Raw genomic sequence first — 15,178 nt, 5'->3', positions numbered from 1 at the left:
GTGTCTGTGTGTGTGGCCATTAGGGAGTTCATAATGGCCATGTCAGAGACACTGAGATGTTGGGTCTAAGCCCTGGGTCTGGGTGTCTGCGTGTGTGCCCATTAGGGAGTTCATAATGGCCATGTCAGAGACACTGAGATGCTGGGTCTAAGCCCTGGGTCTGGGTGTCTGTGTGTGTGCCCATTAGGGAGTTCATAATGGCCATGTCAGAGACACTGAGATGCTGGGTCTAAGCCCTGGGTCTGGGTGTCTGTGTGTGTGCCCATTAGGGAGTTCATAATGGCCATGTCAGAGACACTGAGATGTTGGGTCTAAGCCCTGGGTCTGGGTGTCTGTGTGTGTGTGGCCATTAGGGAGTTCATAATGGCCATGTCAGAGACACTGAGATGTTGGGTCTAAGCCCTGGGTCTGGGTGTCTGCGTGTGTGTCCATTAGGGAGTTCATAATAGCCATGTCAGAGACACTGAGATGTTGGGTCTAAGCCCTGGGTCTGGGTGTCTGTGTGTGTGGCCATTAGGGAGTTCATAATGGCCATGTCAGAGACACTGAGATGCTGGGTCTAAGCCCTGGGTCTGGGTGTCTGTGTGTGTGCCCATTAGGGAGTTCATAATGGCCATGTCAGAGACACTGAAATGTTGGGTCTAAGCCCTGGGTCTGGGTGTCTGCGTGTGTGGCCATTAGGGAGTTCATAATGGCCATGTCAGAGACACTGAGATGCTGGATCTAAGCCCTGGGTCTGGGTGTCTGCGTGTGTGTCCATTAGGGAGTTCATGATGGCCATGTCAGAGACACTGAGATGTTGGGTCTAAGCCCTGGGTCTGGGTGTCTGTGTGTGTGGCCATTAGGGAGTTCATGATGGCCATGTCAGAGACACTGAGATGTTGGGTCTAAGCCCTGGGTCTGGGTGTCTGTGTGTGTGGCCATTAGGGAGTTCATAATGGCCATGTCAGAGACACTGAGATGCTGGGTCTAAGCCCTGGGTCTGGGTGTCTGCGTGTGTGTCCCTTATAGTCAACACCAGTGCCAGTGCCACTTTTCTGAACCGGTCCCGGGCCTCGCCTAGGTAGACTCAACCTCCAATGAGTACCGAGTGCAGTGTGCAGTAAACATCTCCACTGGTGAGACAAAGGTGGTGGGGCGTGGTGCTGGCCACCCACCGCCTCGTGTGCCGTGCCAGACTTCATAGCTGCTCGCTAACTGCACTTGCCCCTACAGTATGTTAATGCTATACGGGGATCTTTGTCTTTCTCTTTGTTTCGTGTGTCCCTTAGGGTGGTTCGTAATGGCGGTGTCAGAGACACTGAGATGGTAAAATAAAAACAAAATAAAATTTGTGTCTTACTTCGATAGCTTCCAGTTTCTCTCCCACACGTTATAATACTAATCATATAACAACAACTACAACACTAATAACCCACTCCACGAGTTGGCTGAAAACACCTTAATAAGTAAGGGACTGCAGAGCAAATGTTGGTAGCCGCCGGGCTCTTTGCCGCCTTTCTTGCGATGTCCCCTCCTTGTCAACGATTGTGAGATGCATTGCCCACGAACTACATTGGACGTACCATGGGATACATTTTTGCCAGCATCAAAGTATGACTAATTAGAATCGGTGTTTATTATTTCTGGCAAATAGGAGGTGTGTTAAGATGATCAAATAGATAATACCGTTAGCAAGGAATCAAGTTTGTGTTAAGCACACACAGTACTTGCGGTGAACATGCAAACACAACATGCTCTGATAATATATTTATTGTCTTTTAAACTGATCTCCCTACACCGGAGACAGCTTTCTATTTGGTGTTTAAACATCTTAACACCTGTTTTATTGCCAGAAAGGGTAAAACCTATTCTTATTACCATTATTCGTCATACAGTTTACGTATAAAACGAATCACCAGAGAACCAACATATACGAGTGTTACGCGAGCTGGAAATTGCAGGGCTGCGCCTTCATCTTCACGTGATCAGGCACACTTCGTTTGAGCTGCTATCGTCTGTGATGGGCAGGTAGTCGCTTCTGAATGGAGACGCTGTGTAGCTCTGTGGGGCCTTTAACTGGTGAGATGATAACAAAGCGTCGCTTTGTTTAATTTGTAAAGATTTTCTGGAAGTGAATTGTTTTACGTCTCTGTAACTTTGCAACTCCGAACGTGTTTTTGTATTTCGTGTTTGTTGTTGTCACGTTCTGACACCCCTTTGCTGGACATCCGTGAATGAAAGAGCTTTGGAGCTCATCGGAGTCCGCCTCCAGTATGACAATAGTCTAAAATATTCTGATCAGGATCACTCGATTTGGTGAGAGTTCGAATCCTGGTTAGGCGAGTTGAAGCCAGCCCATCATCATCGCGCTGGGGTCGATAAAAATCAGTACCGCTTTGTGGACAGCTCTAAATAAATATTCTGATCTTCGCCCTTCGCCAGCTGAACGCACTCGACACACTACGCAATCGTAGAGGTTCATACCATTGCAGAGGCGCATAGCGATCACAGGGGTTCATACCAAGCATAGAGGTTCATACCGATCGCGTTATCTGCACCGCCGCCAAACCCCATTGCAATCGTTCACCCAATCAACCAATCCACCCACCCACACCCGCGACGTCGCTTTACCCACCACGGCGCACCTTAATAGGCGCTCGCTAACAGCGCCAATCGGCACGGCGCGGCGGTGCGCTGGTGCTAAACGAGTCCCGTGGTGGGGGGAGGGGTGGCCGCGCCTGGCCCCGTCTTTAAAAGGCGACGCTCCCGGGTACGAGGGCGCGGGAGCGTTTTGGGCACGATCCAGAAAACGCGAAACTTAATCCTCGGGGGATCCATCGCGCGCTCTTTCCACCACCACCGACCACCGCCACCAACTGCAACCACCTCGAAAGCCGCAGCAGCCAACCGGGAGGCTGTTAATCACCGGTGGTGGGTCGGTGGGTCGGTGGGTGGGGTGTTGATGGTGGGTGGGTGGGGTGGTGATGGTGGTGGCCGAGATCTGACCCCACAACCCTTAGCCGGGATGACGAGCTGCCATGCCCTAACCACCCACCAACTCCACTCACTCAACCACCCACCCCACTCACTCACTCACTCAACCACCCACCCCACTCACTCACTCAACCACCCACCCCACTCACTCACTCAACCACCCACCCACCTCACTCACTCACTCACCCACCCCACTCACTCACTCAACCACCCACCCCACTCACTCACTCAACCACCCACCAACTCCACCCACTCAACCACTCACCCCACTCACTCACTCACTCAACCACCCACCCCACTCACTCACTCACTCAACCACCCACCCCACTCACTCACTCAACCACCCACCCCACTCACTCACTCACACAACCACCCACCCCACTCACTCACTCACTCAACCACCCACCCCACTCACTCACTCACTCAACCACCCACCAACTCCACCCACTCAACCACTCACCCCACTCACTCACTCACTCAACCACCCACCCCACTCACTCACTCACTCAACCACCCACCCCACTCACTCACTCAACCACCCACCCCACTCACTCACTCACTCAACCACCCACCCCACTCACTCACTCACTCAACCACCCACCCCACTCACTCACTCACTCAACCACCCACCCCACTCACTCAACCACCCACCAACTCCACTCACTCACTCACTCAACCACCCACCAACTCCACCCACTCACTCACTCAACCACCCACCCCACTCACTCACTCAACCACCCACCCCACTCACTCACTCAACCACCCACCAACTCCACTCACTCACTCACTCAACCACCCACCCCACTCACTCACTCAACCACCCACCAACTCACTCACTCACTCAACCACCCACCAACTCCACTCACTCACTCAACCACCCACCAACTCCACTCACTCACTCACTCAACCACCCACCAACTCCACCCACTCACTCACTCAACCACCCACCCCACTCACTCACTCAACCACCCACCCCACTCACTCACTCAACCACCCACCAACTCCACTCACTCACTCACTCAACCACCCACCAACTCCACTCACTCACTCAACCACCCACCAACTCACTCACTCACTCAACCACCCACCCCACTCACTCACTCACTCAACCACCCACCAACTCCACTCACTCACTCACTCAACCACCCACCCCACTCACTCACTCAACCACCCACCCACCTCACTCACTCACTCACTCACCCCACTCACTCACTCAACCACCCACCCCACTCACTCAACCACCCACCCAGCCACCCACCCACCTCACTCACTCACTCAACCACCCACCCACCTCACTCACTCAACCACCCACCCCACCCACTCACTCAACCACCCACCCACCCACTCACTCAACCACCCACCCAGCCACCCAGCCACCCCACTCACTCACTCAACCACCCCACCCCACTCACTCACTCACTCAACCACCCACCCCACTCACTCACTCACTCAACCACCCACCAACTCCACTCACTCAACCACCCACCAACTCCACTCACTCACTCACTCAACCACCCACCCCACTCACTCACTCACTCAACCACCCACCCCACTCACTCAACCACCCACCCAGCCACCCAGCCACCCCACTCACTCACTCAACCACCCACCAACTCCACTCACTCACTCAACCACCCACCTCACTCACTCACTCAACCACCCACCAACTCCACTCACTCACTCAACCACCCACCCCACTCACTCACTCACTCAACCACCCACCCCACTCACTCACTCAACCACCCACCCCACTCACTCACTCACTCAACCACCCACCCCACTCACTCACTCAACCACCCACCCCACTCATTCACTCACTCAACCACCCACCAACTCCACTCACTCACTCAACCACCCACCCCACTCACTCACTCAACCACCCACCTCACTCACTCACTCAACCACCCACCAACTCCACTCACTCACTCAACCACCCACCCCACTCACTCACTCACTCAACCACCCACCCCACTCACTCACTCAAACTCCCACCCCACTCACTCACTCACTCAACCACCCACCAACTCCACTCACTCACTCAACCACCCACCCCACTCACTCACTCACTCAACCACCCACCCCCCTCACTCACTCACTCAACCACCCACCAACTCACTCACTCACTCAACCACCCACCCCACTCACTCACTCAACCACCCACCCCACTCACTCACTCAACCACCCACCCACCTCACTCACTCACTCACCCCACTCACTCACTCAACCACCCACCCCACTCACTCACTCAACCACCCACCAACTCCACCCACTCAACCACTCACCCCACTCACTCACTCACTCAACCACCCACCCCACTCACTCACTCACCCCACTCACTCACTCACTCAACCACCCACCCCACTCACTCACTCACTCAACCACCCACCCACCTCACTCACTCACTCACCCCACTCACTCACTCAACCACCCACCCCACTCACTCACTCAACCACCCACCAACTCCACCCACTCAACCACCCACCCCACTCACTCACTCAACCACCCACCCCACTCACTCACTCAACCACCCACCCCACTCACTCACTCACTGAACCACCCACCCCACTCACTCACTCACTCAACCACCCACCCCACTCACTCACTCACTCAACCACCCACCCCACTCACTCACTCAACCACCCACCCACCTCACTCACTCACTCACCCCACTCACTCACTCAACCACCCACCCCCACTCACTCACTCAACCACCCACCAACTCCACCCACTCAACCACTCACCCCACTCACTCACTCACTCAACACACCCACCCCACTCACTCACTCACTCAACCGCCCACCCCACTCACTCACTCAACCACCCACCCCACTCACTCACTCACTCAACCACCCACCCCACTCACTCACTCACTCACTCAACCACCCACCCCACTCACTCACTCACTCAACCACCCACCCCACTCACTCACTCAACCACCCACCCCACTCACTCACTCACTCAACCACCCACCCCACTCACTCAACCACCCACCAACTCCACTCACTCACTCACTCAACCACCCACCCCACTCACTCACTCAACCACCCACCCCACTCACTCACTCAACCACCCACCCCACTCACTCACTCAACCACCCACCAACTCCACTCACTCACTCACTCAACCACCCACCCCACTCACTCACTCACTCAACCACCCACCCCACTCACTCACTCACTCAACCACCCACCAACTCCACTCACTCACTCAACCACCCACCAACTCACTCACTCACTCAACCACCCACCCCACTCACTCACTCACTCAACCACCCACCAACTCCACTCACTCACTCACTCAACCACCCACCAACTCCACTCACTCACTCACTCAACCACCCACCAACTCCACTCACTCACTCACTCAACCACCCACCCCACTCACTCACTCACTCAACCACCCACCCCACTCACTCACTCAACCACCCACCCACCTCACTCACTCACTCACCCCACTCACTCACTCAACCACCCACCCCACTCACTCAACCACCCACCCAGCCACCCACCCACCTCACTCACTCACTCACTCAACCACCCACCCACCTCACTCACTCACTCAACCACCCACCCCACCCACTCACTCAACCACCCAACCCACTCACTCACTCAACCACCCACCCAGCCACCCAGCCACCCCACTTACTCACTCAACCACCCACCCACCTCACTCACTCAACCACCCACCCCACCCACTCACTCAACCACCCACCCAGCCACCCAGCCACCCCACTCACTCACTCAACCACCCACACCACTCACTCACTCACTCAACCACCGACCCCACTCACTCACTCACTCAACCACCCACCCCCACTCACTCACTCACTCAACCACCCACCCCACTCACTCACTCACTCACACAACCACCCACCCCACTCACTCACTCACACAACCACCCACCCCACTCACTCACTCACTCAACCACCCACCCCACTCACTCACTCAACCACCCACCCCACTCACTCACTCAACCACCCACCCCACTCACTCACTCAACCACCCACCCCACTCACTCACTCAACCACCCACCCAGCCACCCAGCCACCCCACTCACTCACTCACTCAACCACCCACCCACCTTACTCACTCAACCACCCACCCCACCCACTCACTCAACCACCCACCCCACTCACTCACTCAACCACCCACCCAGCCACCCAGCCACTCCACTCACTCACTCAACCACCCACCCACCTCACTCACTCAACCACCCACCCAGCCACCCAGCCACCCCACTCACTCACTCAACCACCCACCAACTCCACTCACTCACTCAACCACCCACCCCACTCACTCACTCAACCACCCACCTCACTCACTCACTCAACCACCCACCAACTCCACTCACTCACTCAACCACCCACCCCACTCACTCACTCACTCAACCACCCACCCCACTCACTCACTCAACCACCCACCCCACTCACTCACTCAACCACCCACCCCACTCACTCACTCAACCTCCCACCCCACTCACTCACTCACTCAACCACCCACCCCACTCACTCACTCACTCAACCACCCCACTCACTCACTCACTCAACCACCCACCCCACTCACTCACTCACTCAACCACCCACCAACTCCACCCACTCACTCAACCACCCACCCCACTCACTCACTCACTCAACCACCCACCAACTCCACCCACTCACTCACTCAACCACCCACCCACCCCACTCACTCACTCACTCAACCACCCACCCCACTCACTCACTCAACCAACCACCCACCCCACTCACTCACTCACTCAACCACCCACCAACTCCACCCACTCACTCACTCAACCACCCACCCCACTCACTCACTCAACCACCCACCCCACTCACTCACTCACTCAACCACCCACCCACCCCACTCACTCACTCAACCACCCACCCCACTCACTCAACCACCCACCCACCCCACTCACTCACTCACTCAACCACCCACCAACTCCACTCACTCAACCACCCACCCCACTCACTCAACCACCCACCCACCCCACTCACTCACTCACTCAACCACCCACCAACTCCACTCACTCACTCAACCACCCACCCCACTCACTCAAACACCCACCCAGCCACCCCACTCACTCACTCACTCAAACACCCACCCAGCCACCCAGGCACCCCACTCACTCACTCACTCAACCATCCACCCAGCCACCCCACTCACTCACTCACTCAACCACCCACCCGACTCACTCAAACACTCAACCACCCACTCACTCACTCAACCACCCACCCACCTCACCCAACCACCCACCCCACTCACTCACTCAACCACCCACCCACCCCACTCACTCACTCAACCACCCACCCACCCCACTCACTCACTCACTCAACCACCCACCCCACTCACTCACTCAACCACCTGTCCACCAAACCCCACCCACTCCAACCCACCTGAACCCACCCATCCCACTAATTCACCCACCCAATCCACCCACCCCACCCACCAAGCCCCCCCCCCCTTTTTTTCTGGTCGTATCAGGTTCAAGAATGTTGCGATGCCCTCCCAAATGTCACGTGGTAAACGATATCGGAGAATGCCAAACGCTGGCCGGAACGCAGAGTCGGGACCAAGATAATCGCTTCCACCATCACCGACCCCCCCCCCCTCTCCCCTAGCCCCTACCCCCCAGGGCCAGATTTAGGCGGCTTTACACCACCCCCCCCCATCGACCCTGCAACCCCCCCTCTCAGCCATGCCCCCCCCCCCCCCCCCAGCACGTGTAGCCTGTAACAGACTGTTGGGGCAAGTTGCTGTTAGCGATTAACAGCAGCAGCAGTAGCAGCAGCAGTAGCAGCAGCAACAGCGCCTATGGAGGCCGGAATAGCGCACGACGGGGGGGTGGGAGGGCAGGCACCACGCCCGGCCGCCTTTGTCTCCCCTTTGCCTCTGCTGCTAATCGCCGTGGTTTTCACACCTGATGATGATTGCTTGTGTTGCAATCGAAACGTCATGAGAATTTGTATTGTTTTATATGTATTACTTTATTATTTCCCTTCTACGTGACTTTACCGAAAGAACCAAGAATACGCCCAACTTCTTTCGCACCCTACCGTAGCCAACCAGAGCTAATCGCAGGTGCCGGGGAAGGACAACAAACTAAACACAACAAGCATCAGGTCTAAAGAAACGAGTTCCTCAATGTAGACGATGATTTTAAAGTGCAGCGCAGCTCCCAGTGGGCTTCCTAATATCGGAAGGGAAGAGCGTTCCAGACGGGCACAGAAGCGGCGCATCTGACGATGATGCGGTGACCACCGCCTTTGTTCGATGGCGAGCTCACCTCAGGTTAATTTTCTCGAGTTAATCATCACTTTGTTTCGTGCTAATCGCACGTGCACCGCGCGCGCGTGCAATCGTCGAGGTGACGGAGGCTCTCTCAGTATCTAACCGTGGCTCCTGCCGCGCACAAACTTCACCACCACGGCGCACAAACTTTGCAGCGGTGTACAAGATCCACAGGGCAACCAGGCGCCATGACCCCTGGCTCGCACGGGGAAGGCACCAACGATCAGATAGCACCACAGGTCAAAACATCGCTCAGTCAATTTAGCTCTATCCAACAAATATGGGGGGGAGGGGGCGAGGACAGAGACGATGGCACGAGGCTATTCCAGAGATAGCAACAGACGGGGCTAATAATAGAAGATTAGCGAGAGGCTACGGATCCTCTTCGTAATTAAATGGAACTGTGGGATGGGGAGGCGTTAATTGGACGGCGGGAGGTTCGGCGCGCTCGCGCGCTCCAGGGATTTCTCGCTGCTCTGCCCGAGGCTGCCGAGGGCAGGGAGTTTGATCTCGGCAGCTGCTACGTCCGGCGCCAATATGATATCACCATCATCGTATTGATTTTCATGCAGTAGCAAGTAGAACCTGATGATGAATGGATGAATGGAGAGATGCACAATGAGAGGAGGGCGAGGGTTGAGGGGGCACGCGCCCAGGGAGTCGTGATGACGTCGTCCAAGACGTGATGACGTCGTCCAAGACGTGACGGGGAGTGAGGGGGGGGGGGGGCAGGACGCGTCACGCCCAGAACGGACGATGGCGACGGTGATGGTGGATGATGGTCGACGAAGATCGATGATGATTGATGATGGTCAACGATGGATGATTATGATCGATGATGGTCAACGATGGTCGACGATGGTTAATGATGATTGATGATGAAGACGATGATGGTGATGATGATGGCAATGACGATGATGCCGACGACGATGATGACAATGATGAAGACGATGATGGTGACGGTGATGATGATGGTCGATGATAGTCGACATTGGTTGATGATGATGGCGATGATGATGATGACGAAAATGATGATGGCGATGACGATTATGATGACGACGATGATGACAATGATGAAGACGATGATGGTGATGACGACGACAACGACGATGGCGACGACGATGATGCTTTTAACTTAGGGGGGGGGGAGTGGTGGGGGCGACCTCACAACGAAGTCGACCGGTAACCGGTAGCCAACGCAGCTGGGCGAGCACCGCACAGGACACGGAGTCGATTCTCGCAGTGCCCCCCCACCCCCCCCTCCCCCTCGTCACGACGCGTGGCCCAGGAAGATGTCCACACGTTGCAGCTTGCTAAGGTTTCATTTTTTGCCGGACGTCCCGTAGAGTAGCGATTTGCCGTGGTGGCTCGCAGATGTTAACTCCCTCGCCTGGTGTACAGGTGGTCGTGTGTTCGATCCAGATCCTGACGATGCCTGCTGCTGCTGTATATTTGGAGTTTGCGTCTCTCTCTCTCTCATCATCATCACGGTGGCTAGGAGATGTTGTCTCCCTCGCCTGGTGTACAGGAGGTCGTGGGTTCCATCCCGACAAGTTTCCAGAGAATGTTGTCCACACGATGCAGCTTGCTAATGTGTGTGTGCTTTTTTTGCCAGACGTCCCGTAAAGTGGCGAGTTGCAATAAATCGAGCCTCGGATGGGCGACCAACGCATTCCAGGCCACGGTCAAACATCAGTGGCGAGTTATACCTTCAGCGGGCTACCGCAGATCCTCCCAGCTCCCCCCAGCTCCCTTCACCAACCCGCACTGACCAGCGTGGTGAAGTAAAGTTTAAAATATTTTTCAAATTTTGTTTTATTTTTACCGAGCTACGTAGCTCTGTAACAGAAGCGACCTGGCATCTCGACGAAAATGGACTTATGAGCATCAACGTCACGACGTGGGGAATTATAGCGGCCACACAACTAATATGAACGCGTGTTTCCGAGTGTGGAGGGAAATTAACGGAAGGATCCGCAGAAAAATCCACGCGACCACGGGGAGAGAGAGAGACACGCAAACTCCAAATATACAGCAGCAGGCATCGTCAGGGTCGGGATCGAACACACGACCTCCTGTACAACAGGCGAGGTAGTTAACATCTCCTAGCCACCGTGATGATGATGATGATGATGAGAGAGAGTCACGCAAACTCCAAATACACAGCAGCAGGCATCGTCAGGGTCTGGATTGAACCCACGACCAGGCGAGGTGGTCAACATCTCACCACCAACCCCCGACGTGGCCTGAGGGGGAGGAAGCCTTCATCCAGCGGTGGATTGGCGAAGGGCTGCAGGCGGCGCTGTGCGGATGACAGCCACTTCGCTGAGCCTCGCAAAAAATAGATGGGTCGAGAACACCGATCTCTCCACGTGACACAATAATAATGAACGCATTCTCTACACATCCCGTCAGCCGTGCCGGCCTTTTGCGAGTGCACAATTTCAGCGTGCATTGATGCAAGACGAGCAAAGGCCCTGGACCGGTTTCAACATTCGCTGTCTCATCAGCAGCAAGAGTCAGGCTTCGCTTGAACCAATGCTGATGAGACTGCCCAGATGTCTGCAGGGAAAGACTGGGCTTTAACATTCATCACACAGCGACCCATAGACTCACACAAAGAGCCATAGACTCACACATAGAGTCATTGACTCATCACACAGCGACCCATAGACCCACACAGAGAGCCATAGACACACATATAGCCATTCACTCATCACACAGCGACCCATAGACCCACACAGAGAGCCATAGACTCACACATAGAGTCACAGAGAGACCCATAGACTCACACACAGACAAGAAGAAGACGTTTTCGTGTGCACCGCAGGGCACTTCGAACAATGGATCTCAGAGGTAGCTCTGTAATATCGGCTTCTGCGGCCCCGTCTCTACTCGTGTCACACACGACGTGACGCGGTTCGGACGAAGTTGGTAACGAAGACAAAGCGACAGCGTTCTGAGTAACGCGATCGCTTTGAAGGCGTGAGAGAGTATTCAGAGTGAGATTTCAGCACCCTGGACAGCGCAGCGTCCCGATACAATTCGAATGCTATGATCATGATGGCGGTGACAATGATTTGACGTGACGAGTGAAGATCGTAGCGCTGGGCAAATAAGCGCAGAATGAGCATTGTCAGCGGAAGATAACAACAACAAAAATAACAAAAATAACAAGAATCTCCACCACCAAAGTCATCGCCCGAAAAAATAAATCGTGGCCAGTGGAAGAATAACGGAGACTTGTAGCTACGCCCGAGTCAGGCTGGGAATGTCTGAATGGCGGCCTCCAACGACTGCCCGCATGCAGGACGCACCACTGTGGATAGGAGATGTTAACTACCTCGCCTGGTATACAGGAGGTCGTGGGCTTAATCCCGACCCTGACGACGTCTGCTGCTGTGTTTTTGGAGTTTGCGTGTCTCTTTCTCTCTCATCATCACAGTGGCTGCGTGATGTTAACTACCTCGCCCGGTATACAGGAGGTCGTGGGTTCGATCCCGACCCTGACGACGCCTGTTGTATATTTGTAGTTTGTGTGTTCCCTCTCTGTCTCCTCCCATGGTCGCGTGGATTTTTCTCCGGGTCCTCCGGGTTTTCCCCTCCACATTTAGAATCAACCTCACCACCCGTTCAGGGATCTGCCTGCTGATATAAATCTCCACGTGATGATGATGGTAAGCCACTTCGTTGGGCTATCGTTGTTCAGTGGGGCCTTACAGCGGGTAAAATAAAAAGTTGAGTTGAGTATTTAGATGCTAAACATTGCCACGCGATAAGCCCACTTGGTTGAGCTATTATTTGTGATGGCGAGGTCGCTTCTGATGACGAGCTACACAGCTCAGTGGGCCTTACCTGGTCAAATAAATACATAGTTTAGTTTGTTTAAAATATATAGAGAGATATATCAATGAAGTATAAAGTACAAATTGCACACAAGTACGTACATTACTGACAATTTGTCAACACCATAATACAAGGCAGCAAAACAACGTCAACAATAGCAACATCAACAATAACAACATCAACAACAGCAACAATAACTCGAGTAGGTGACCCACTGTGACTAAAGTAAACTCCAGAAACGATGCATGGCGAGGGGGATATCCTGGATGTGGTGTGCCGGGTACGCAAATAATAATGAATGACAATTAATTATGAAGCTTCCCAGCTGCTATGTATTGAACAAGAAACTGGCGTTGTTGAAATGCTGGGTTCGAGCCCTGGGTCTGGGTGTCTCTCTTTCTCAGGAGGTTCATAATGTCCGTGTTAGAGATGACAAACTGGCGTTGTTGAAATGCTGGGTTGGAGCCCTGGGTCTGTGTCTCTCTCTCTCAGGTTCATAATGAACGTGTCAGAGATACCGGGTGAGCACTTTAGGAGATCATAGGTCGGACATCCACGAGTTTTAAGAGGTCCCATCGGACGATGTAGATGTACAACATCTGTGCGAACCCAGGCGGAAAGGCGGTAGGGGGAGGGGTTGTGGCGGTATTTGACCATACTTCACCACTCTGGTCAGTGTATGTTGGCGAAAGCATGGACGATGACCTTCTTTCGCACTTTACGTCGCAAACCGTGGCAATCGGAGGTTCTCGACAAAGCGAGTTCCACCACCCAGGGTCGCCTCTCGCAATCTCCGCCCTCTCCTCTCGGTCCTCATTGACGCCGAGTCTATCATTGAAAAAGTCACTCACGTGTGAGTGTGAATGCCATTCTGACATCGTAAACGCTGTCACTATTATTGTTGCTGTGGTTTTAGGTTTTATCTAAATCTGTGATTGTGGAGTGCTTTGGTGATGTCTGTCTTCCAGTTCTACGGGTGTATTCAGGAAATACACTCCTGGTTCTATTGGAACCGGTTCCCTATCTCTTAACATTGCCCCATAGACTTTCTATGGGAACCGGTTCCATATCTCTTAACATTGTCCCATAGACTTTCTATGGGAACCGGTTCCCTATCTCTTAACATTGTCCCATAGACTTTCTATGGGAACCAGTTCCCTATCTCTTAACATTGCCCCATAGACTTTCTATGGGAACCGGTTCCCTATCTCTTAACATTGCCCCATAGACTTTCTATGGGAACCGGTTCCCTATCTCTTAACATTGTCCCATATACTTTCTATGGGAACCGGTTCCCTATCTCTTAACATTGTCCCATAGACTTTCTATGGGAACCGGTTCCCTATCTCTTAACATTGCCCCATAGACTTTCTATGGGAACCGGTTCCCTATCTCTTAACATTGCCCCATAGACTTTCTATGGGAACCGGTTCCCTATCTCTTAACATTGCCCCATAGACTTTCTATGGGAACCGGTTCCCTATCTCTTAACATTGTCCCATAGACTTTCTATGGGAACCGGTTCCCTATCTCTTAACATTGTCCCATAGACTTCCTATGGGAACCGGTTCCCTTTATAAGAACATTGCCACAGATTTTCTATATTTGGAGTTTGCGTGTCTCTCTCCCCGTGTTGCTGTGGACTTTTCTCCGGGTCCTCCGGTTTTTCCCTCCACATTTAGAATCAACAGCACGCTATAAACGTCCACGCGATGAAAAGCCACCACTTTGTCAAGCTATCATTTGTGATGGCCAGGTAGCTTCTGTACTAACAGCTACCACACATCCCAATGGAGCCCTTACCTGGTATAATCCCAAAAATAGCGAAGCTTTCGTTTCTATCGTTTCGTCTCGATTGCAAATCACGTCCTCGTGCTCACTAAAGTGACGTCACAGACAACGCCACGTGGCGCAGCGCGGGGTGGTGTCGTGTGTGCTGCGTCATTGCCGTGTGCGTCACATCTTGTGACGTCACCTATTTATGACGTCATTTGCGGTGACGTCACGTGATGCGATTTCGCTTTTTCCCCGGTAACATTTACAAATATCGCAACCGCAACAACTTTAAT

General features: G+C 53.7%; 1 protein-coding gene across 2 annotated transcripts in view; it reads right to left on the bottom strand.

Annotated features, from left to right (window-relative positions):
* LOC133360279 (myosin-binding protein C, slow-type-like) overlaps nucleotides 1–15,178 on the bottom strand; it is a 59,682-nt gene that overhangs the window by 26,319 nt on the left and 18,185 nt on the right. The window lies entirely within an intron of this gene.

Source organism: Lethenteron reissneri, chromosome 68 (genome assembly GCF_015708825.2).
Source record: "Lethenteron reissneri isolate LAM-NWPU_2019-01 chromosome 68, ASM1570882v1, whole genome shotgun sequence".
Classification (NCBI taxonomy): Eukaryota; Metazoa; Chordata; class Hyperoartia; order Petromyzontiformes; family Petromyzontidae; genus Lethenteron; species Lethenteron reissneri.
This window is presented reverse-complemented; position numbering and strand designations above follow the sequence as displayed.